Here is an 8,642-nt window from a genome sequence, read left to right as displayed (position 1 = left end):
TGACACAGTTGCTGCCACAGTGGGCTCATGCATAGCAATGATTGTGAAGATGATGGAGAACTGGGGAATATTTCCTTCTGTTGTACATGGGGTCACTATCACTCGCAAAGGATTCGATGGCACCTAACAATAAGAGTAGTTCTGTTGATGTGTAGTGGTATCTTACTGTGGTTTTAATTTGAATTTCTGGTGTTTAGTGATGTTCAGCACATTTTCATGTGCTCAATGCTATTTACATATATTTTTGTAAAATGACTATTCAAATATCTTACCTTCTTCTGAATTGAATTGTTTTCTTATTTTATAATGAGTTTTAAGAGTTCTTTATATATTTGTGTCAGATATATGGATGCTGAACAGTCTCTTCTAGTCTATGGTTTGCCTGTTCATTGTTCAAACAGTGTCTTTCAAAGAGTGGCATTTTGAATTTGGATAATTTATCATATTTTTCTTTATGGATGCACTTCTTGTATTTCATCTAGGAAATTTTACCAGCCCCTAAATTGCAAACTAAAAGAACTAACAGATCTGTCCTGGAGGAAGTGCACCCAAAATGCTCCTTGGAAGCAAGCATGGCCAGACGTCGTCTCACCTATTTTGGTCATGTTGTCAGAAGGGACCTTTCCCTGGAGGAGGATGTCATGCTTGGTAGGGTGGAGGGTCGACGGAAGAGGGGGAGGCGTTCAACAAGATGGATTGATGCTGTGGCTGCGATGATGGGCTCAAGTATAGCAGGGATCATGGAGCTGGCATGGGATCAGGCAGTGTTTCGTTCTGCTGTGCATGGGGTCACTATGAGTTGTAAACGACTCAACGGCACCTAACAACAACAACAACAAATTGCAAACATTTTCACATTTGTTTGTTTTTATTTTTTCCTATAAATGTTGTATAAGAGCTTACCTTTAGGTCTATAATATATTTCAAAGTAATTTTTTTGTATGGCATCAGGAAAGTGATAATGTTAATTTCCATATGGATACCAAGTTATTTAGTACCATTTGTTGAAAAAATAGTTTCACACATTTGAATTACCTTGACATCTTTGTCAAAAATAACTGACCATATGTGTATAGGATTATTTCTGGATTTTCTATTTTGTTTAATCTATCCATATGTCTATCCTTATGTCAATACTATACTGTCTTTATAACTGTAGGTTTATAGTAAATCTTGAAATCAAGTAGTATTAGTACTCTAACTTCATTTTTTTCAAAGTTTTTTTTTTTTTTTTTTGTAACTATTCTAGGTCCTTTTCTTTTCCATATAAATTTTAGATTTAGCCTGTCAATTTCTACATGCAAACTTTATGTGATTATCTTTGGGATCATGTTGAATCTATAAATCAGTTGCAATCAATATCTTAATAGTGTTGAGTCTTCCTATCATGAAAATTGTATATCTCTTCAATTATTTAGGCCTTCTTGAATTTTCCCTGCAATGTTTTATAGTTTTCATAGTATGTATCTTGCATATATTTTATTGTTATCTTTATTATTTTATTATGTTAATGTTACCGTACATTGGGTTATTTTCATTTTTAAATTGTTTATTCTAATTTTTACTGTTTATTGTTGAATATTGATCTTATGTCCTGTGACCATACTAAATTCACTTATTATTCCTAGTAGCTTTTCGATGATCACTTAGGATTGCTAAGTAAATAATCATGTGACATGCAAAAAGACAGTTTTACTTCTTTTTATGCAATCTTGATGTCTTTATTTATTTTCCTTGTCTTGTTGTGCTTGCCAGGAATCTAGGACAATATCAGAAATATACAGTGAAACCTGTGAGAGCCAGAACTTGACAGGACTGCCTTATTTTACTGATTCTCAAGAGTTTTCCACCTTTGACTTTTCTATCATTATTTTAGTGTAGAATATTTGAGTTTTCCTTCTCGGACAGGTTTCTGCCTTATACAGATTCCAGCTTTTGCAGGTTTTATTGTATTAAATATAAATAATGAGAGTGAATATCTTTACTTTGTTTCAGTTTTTAGGTAAAAAAACTTCCAATTATTCATCACTGTCTATGGTGGCAGATGTTTGTATCTCATAGAGAGCCTTTTATCAAGTTAAGAAGTCCCTCTTATTCTTAGTTTTCTAAAAGGTTTTTCTTTTAAATAGGTATTGAATATTTTGAAATTATTTTTTTCTATAATCTATCAATACATTGAATTACCTTGTTTGATTTTCAAGTATTAAATCCATTTTGCATTCCTGAGATAAACCCTACTTAGTCATGATGTATTATCCTTTTTCTAAATTGCTGGATCCCATATGGAGCTCTGGTAGCATAGTGCCTAAGGCACTTGATTTCCGTAGTGATACTGCCTCAGAAACCCAAGGAGGAGTCGCTGTGAGTTGGGTCTGACTGGGCGGCACACAACAACAACGTGATAATATTTTGTTAAGAATTTCTGCATCTATTTCATGAGACCTATTTTTCTGTAATTTTGTCTGGGTTAAATTTGTTTTTCTTTCTCTAGCATTTTGAACCAGAAATTATTCTTTTTTTTCTCAATTTTCACTGAAACTACAGGAAAATTCACCAGTGGTTTAATTATATTCTGTAAATTCTGATATGCAGTGTTTTGACTTTCATTATATTTTCAGAAAATCTGCAGTATTTGTTTGTATTTCCCCTTTTCTCAATAGGTGTTTAATATAGTTTTAAAATTTGCGGGTCAACAGGGCTTCTTTTATTTTGCATTTGAATTTTAACATATTGTTTACTGCATTGTGACATGAGAATTTGGTTTATATAAGTTTACTTCATGGAATTTTTGGGGTTTTCTAATATATAGTTAATTTTTGTTCACATTTTATGTGCAGGTAAGAATTACGTCAATCTTTTACATTTCTCTGCTGATTATGTAATTTAGTTTATTTCTGTGTACTTAACTTTTGTCCACTTGATTTGGACTGAAAGGGCTGTGTTATATGTAGATTTTTAGTTAATTTTCATCTTTTTTTCATGCATTTCCAATAGTGTTTGCTCTAAAAAGTGCTGGTGGTTTTATTAGGTGCATAACATTCTCCTATATCTTCATTTAAATTGATAACCTTTAGCTTTAGAAACTGTTATCACATTTAATACTTTAAGGTCTAAATTCTGTTCTTTTTAATATCATAATACTTATCCTTGGTTTCTTACGGTTTTTAATAAATAAAGTCTAAAAATGTCCAATAACCAAGGTAACCACTGGCTTACTTGTGCTTATTTGCTAATCTATACTGAACAATTTCACATTTTTTTTTTTGCCACATCAATGATTCTGCTTCTAGGTATGGCATCTGTCTCTCTCCTAAGCCAACAGCACCTTCCTACAGACTCAAAGCCTTTTTTTCAAATTTACAGTCTTTGTTGGTGAAAAGCATGTGAAATTGTTCACTGCATGTTGGTATGTAAGCACAAGTAAGCCTGTGCTTACCTTGCTTATTGGATAATCTTCCTGTGAAACTTATTCATATTTACTAATATGATCTGAGCTTATCATACTATTTTATGCTATTTTTATTTGTATTTGGGAAAGGGCTTTCTGTCTATTTTCTTTGCTCCTTTTAGTGTTTTTTGGTTTGTTTGCTTTTGTTCTTTTTGAGTCAGATACTGAGAAAGCAGAGAAGTAAAACCAAACCTGATCTACCCTAGAGAAGATCTCACTTTTGCAAAAAATACATAGGTCAGCAAATAGTAATTACAATATGGCTAAAGTAATTCGTTCATATGTGCAAATTGATATCCAGGGGGCAAATTAATTCTAAATAAGAGTGTTTAAGTATATATTTACCAATAATCATTTATTTTTTTAAATTGCAAAACAGGGATAACAATATCATGACTCTGTTGGGTGTAGTTAAGAAATATAAGGAGCCTGAATTTTCTTAGAAGAGAGTTTTTCTCCTGTCACCAAAGTTTAAGTTACACACCTATTGATAAGAGCATTCCTCAGAAATAATCAATCAATGACACCTTGATTAACAATTTCTTAGGAACAAAACTCATTTTAAGGAAGTCTTGTGTAATCAAGCTGCCTGCATTTTAATCACACATTGCTAAAATATCTTTGTGCATACCTTCTCTTTTTCCTAACATTTAAATAGCTGTCTATTCTATATAACAGGCATGAATGTATATAATATTCTACATAAATGTATGAGCTTTTCTGTGTTTGATTTTCTTTATGCCTAGATCTTCTCTGGATATTGTAGGGACACTTCCTTTTTTCCAGGAGTCAGCTGAATATAAGCTTGTTTCCTGCAAGTATCAAAGCAAGAAGGAATCCATCAGTTGTTTTATCCCAATTTGCCCGGAAGAGCCTTGGTGTATGCACGTATTTCTGCAATGGTTATGAACAGTGTCCCTTTTTGCTCAAAAGGAACCTGATTTGAAAGATATTTCATCATCATAGTTATTTATATTTAAAGTTGAATATTGGTCTGTTATAGCTAATGTAAATTTGTTTCAATAAAAAACATCCACTGGATTTTTCATTTTAAGGTTTTGTCTCTAATTGTGAAAAAAAGCCAAACTATCCATGTTAAAGGAATTCTGGCTGTTAGTAAGAAGATGGAAGATGTGAAGGCTTCAGTCTACTGTTGCTCTCTCCATTACCTAGAGGCCTATTTGCTGTAGCTGTTGGGGAAGAAGAAAAACCTACGGCCTTTATTTAGTTTCTGTGCCTTATCCTGGCAGAATTCCAAAACTAAACCTTCGCTTTAGTGGCAAGTCTTTATCTTTATTATTTCCCTTCCTGGGAAGAGATGATACTAGTCATTTTCAGCTCTTTATATACTTTAAATACTTTCTGATAGAATATATGGTCAGAACTTATTTTTCTCTCTCCTTGCCTCTAAAATATAAGGGCAGAAGGACAGAAATTTTTTGTTAACTGAATTTCCATATCAGTTAATAAGATCCATAGTACTTAAAATAATGCTTGGAACAAACAAATATGTTGGTGAGTTCATAATGAATTCAGCCCCAAGACAGTAAATGTAAGAAAACACAGAGGATTAAGATCTGGTCCCACTCATTGGAGGACTTACAGGGGACAAAACAAGTAATGATATTAAACTATTTTTATTAATTGTTAAATCAAGTGGCAAATAATACACTATTGCCATAGAAGTGCAAAGGAAAGAGGTAATCATTAAGTATTCAAGTCAGGAAAGATGTGGAGGGGTTTAGGCTTGAGCTGGACTTCACTAGATGGACAGTTTTGCATAGTCTGCTAAAAAATGAAAACCAGACATGTTGCCCGAAGAGTGGAGCGGTGCTTCATCATGTTGTCTTGGCCATAGTTTTTGTGGAAGCAGATCATCAGACCTTTCTCCCACAGTGTACCTAAGTGGATTCAAACCACCGACCTCTTGGTTAGTAGTTGATCACAGATCACTTGTGCCACTCAAAGACCTATATGCTAAAAGAAAGAAGAAACACATCAACTAAAGAAAAAAAAAATAATAATCAGCAAATCCATTCATGTGCAAAAGCGTAGGGTTATTTGTAAAAAAATTAGAAGCCTCAAAGTGAGTGAAAAAAAATGCAGTGTGAAGAAGCTCTCATTTTTGCTGTTTGCCTGAGTCTGATTAGAAACTGAGTGATCCCCCAAAATAAAAGCAATCAAAAAGTTGTAGCATACTACATTTTGTAATACTAAGTACACAAATGATTTTATATCTTCATATTATCTTAAATAGTCTTATGTTTCACAATTTAAAATCTTACATATATTTATTTATTTATTTTTCCTTTTTTTTTTTTTTTTTTTGAATACTTACCTGTTCTAGTGGTGGAAGCTCTGGTGGAGCTAAGGCACTTGACTGCTAACCAGAAGGCTGGTGGTTCAAACCCACCAGCCAGTCCTTGGAAGGAAGGTTGGGCAATCTACTTCCATAGTGATTCCACCTCGGAAGCCCAAGGAGGGGTCACTATGAGTAAGATCTAATGAGGTGTTTTTTTTTTTTTTTTTTTCTGGTATTCTAATGGTAAACACTGAGGTTGTTTCCAAACTTTGTTCTGACATAAGCAGTGTGGATCAGGAACCATTTTTGTTCATGTTACCTTATTGATCTTGTAAGAAATCCTGGGATATGTAATCAGGAGTCATCAATGGGTCATAGGTAATACTTGATATTTAATTTCATGAGGAGTTGCTGGACTAGAGGGCTTTCCAAGCTGGCTTTACCCACTTAGAATCCTACCTGCGATGCCCAATAGTCCCTATCTGTTGGCATAGTTTCTAACAGTTGATATTATCCATATTTTTAAATTTTCACTTTCCTTATGGTTAAAAGTCACATATCCTTATTTAAATTAAGTGGTATACTTAATGAGATAAATGATAATTTAATATTCTGAGAAAAATTTAATTACATTAAGATATTAACATTTTTAAAATTTGTTATTAGCTTGGCAGAACACCTTTAATTTTCTGTATTCATTGATGAGTATTTGACTTAAAATGCCATTTAAATGCTTTAGCTATGAAAGCACTGTACTAGAATTGGAAATATCCCATATTAATAAAGACCAACCAACCACATTAACTGAAGTAAGGAAAAGAGGCAATTTGATGTATTACTTTTTGTATATACAGTGACATCTAGAGCTACTATTAGAATTTTCTAATATGTGAATAAGTTAAAGGTTATCATCTGCTGCAGATTTAATGGATTGGAATAGAATTACAGCAAATGACCCTTGCAGTTCCTTTAAACTTGATCAATCACAATTTAATTGTCAAGGCAGGATAGCAATTAATTTTCATTAAGCTGGTAGGTCATTAATACATGTTGTTAGGGAAAAAGAGGCTATTAAGCTGTGATAGAAGAGAGTTAGTAGTTTTTCACAATTAAAAACATTTACTTAATTCACTGGTACTATATGGGTAAGGTAGCTACTGTAAAGCTATCAGACTCTCCAAGTAATACAGTGACATACCAGTAAGAGAGTAAAACAACTCGGTGAGTGTATGTGTGTGCGGTGACGGGGGCGGGGGGTGGTGGCGTTGGAGGACAGCCAGGAGAGAGAAAGAAACAGCCTGTACAACCAAAACTTTAGGGTTAAAAGATAGGGGAAATTAGTAAAACTATTTGTTTGTTTGGTTTCATTTGCAGGTTATTTAGCACACCTATATATATTTTTCACTTTTTAAAAACTTACTTTCACTCTTAAAATATATCACTTTATCTCTGGAATTCTTAAGAATAGAGTAACTTAATTCAGCTAACTTTGAAAATTGGCATAACTATTGTTGCACTCAGTATTGTCACTATCTTACATCTGTTTAATTGGAAACAACAAGAAAAAAGATTACACTTCCTTGAAATACATGATCTTCATTTTCTACTTTAGTAGAGTTCAGACTATAATAAGTGTAGAACTAATACAGGAAAGCTTGTTAAGACAAAGAGCTGGGCCCCAACTCTAAGATAATGATTTAGTAGGTTTGAGGCAGGACTTGGGACTCTTCATTTCAAACTAGCAGCATAGCTGATTCTATGCCTTTGTTGTATGTATCACTGCCCTAGGTTTGTTCCTATAGATGTTTGGTTTGTTGTTGTTGTTATGTGCCGTCGAGTCAAACCAAACTCATAGCGACCCCTCCTTGGGTTTCCGAGGCAATATCACTACGGAAGTAGGATTGCCCAACCTTCCTTCCGAGGAGTGGCTGGTGGGTTTGAACCGCCAGCCGTCTGGTTAGCAGGCAAGAGTCTTAGCCACTATGCTACCAGAGCTCCCAAGATGTTTGGTTTAAATAAACAAAAATTCCTTACTATGGACGTGCTTTTTTGCATATTCTCCTTTTGTCATTTAACCATATACTGTGATTCTTTCCATGCTAATTAATGTATCTAAATACGCTCATTCTTAATACCTTTATAGATTTCCAGTGTATATGGAGATATAATACTACACTTAATCACTCTTCTACCATTGATAAATTAGGTTAATATCTAGACCATAAGATCACCATATAACTATTCTTTCCCTTTTGAAGGTAAGGAGTTTCTCTAAGATTAATTATAACAAATAAATAAATAGATTCTGTAATAAAATTAATAAATTTAATAACAAATCATTGTTTTCTCTAAAACTCACAAATTTTCTACTTTGAGCAGTGCTTGATAAATAGCATATTAATATGGTCAGTATAAGGTAAACAGATACTTTTCTTACTGCTTTTAAATATGTCAAAATTTAGAAGGAATGATATTTAAGTAAACCTCAAACCTTCAATCCTCCTTATTTCTTCATTATGCTTTTCTCAAGGGAGCTATAAATTGCTTCTCCTTTCTTTTTGCCATTCAGAGGGGATAGAAAGGGCAAGCTTTTTATTTTTCTTAATCAAAAGTGAAACAGATTTGAAGATTGTGAGAAAAGTGAATTTTGATCAACATTTTCTTTTTCCAAAATATATTTAATTACAACAGCTTAATGATTATAATCTTTTTTATTTCTATATAACACCCATATTAGTTATAAATGAACATAATAATAGATTTTCTGATAATCCTGACTCATGAAAACTTTAGTTTTCTTGAAGTTTGTTTCAACTTTTTATTTTTTTCCCATGGCTGCTGGTTGACTACCTATAATTAGAAAATGTATAGTAATTAAAATGATTAATTGGA

The sequence above is a fragment of the Orycteropus afer genome, unplaced genomic scaffold (assembly GCF_000298275.1).
Source record: "Orycteropus afer afer isolate SDZICR_OR568_19922 unplaced genomic scaffold, OryAfe1.0 scaffold00007, whole genome shotgun sequence".
NCBI classification, from domain to species: domain Eukaryota; kingdom Metazoa; phylum Chordata; class Mammalia; order Tubulidentata; family Orycteropodidae; genus Orycteropus; species Orycteropus afer.
Note: the sequence above shows the minus strand (reverse complement) of the source record.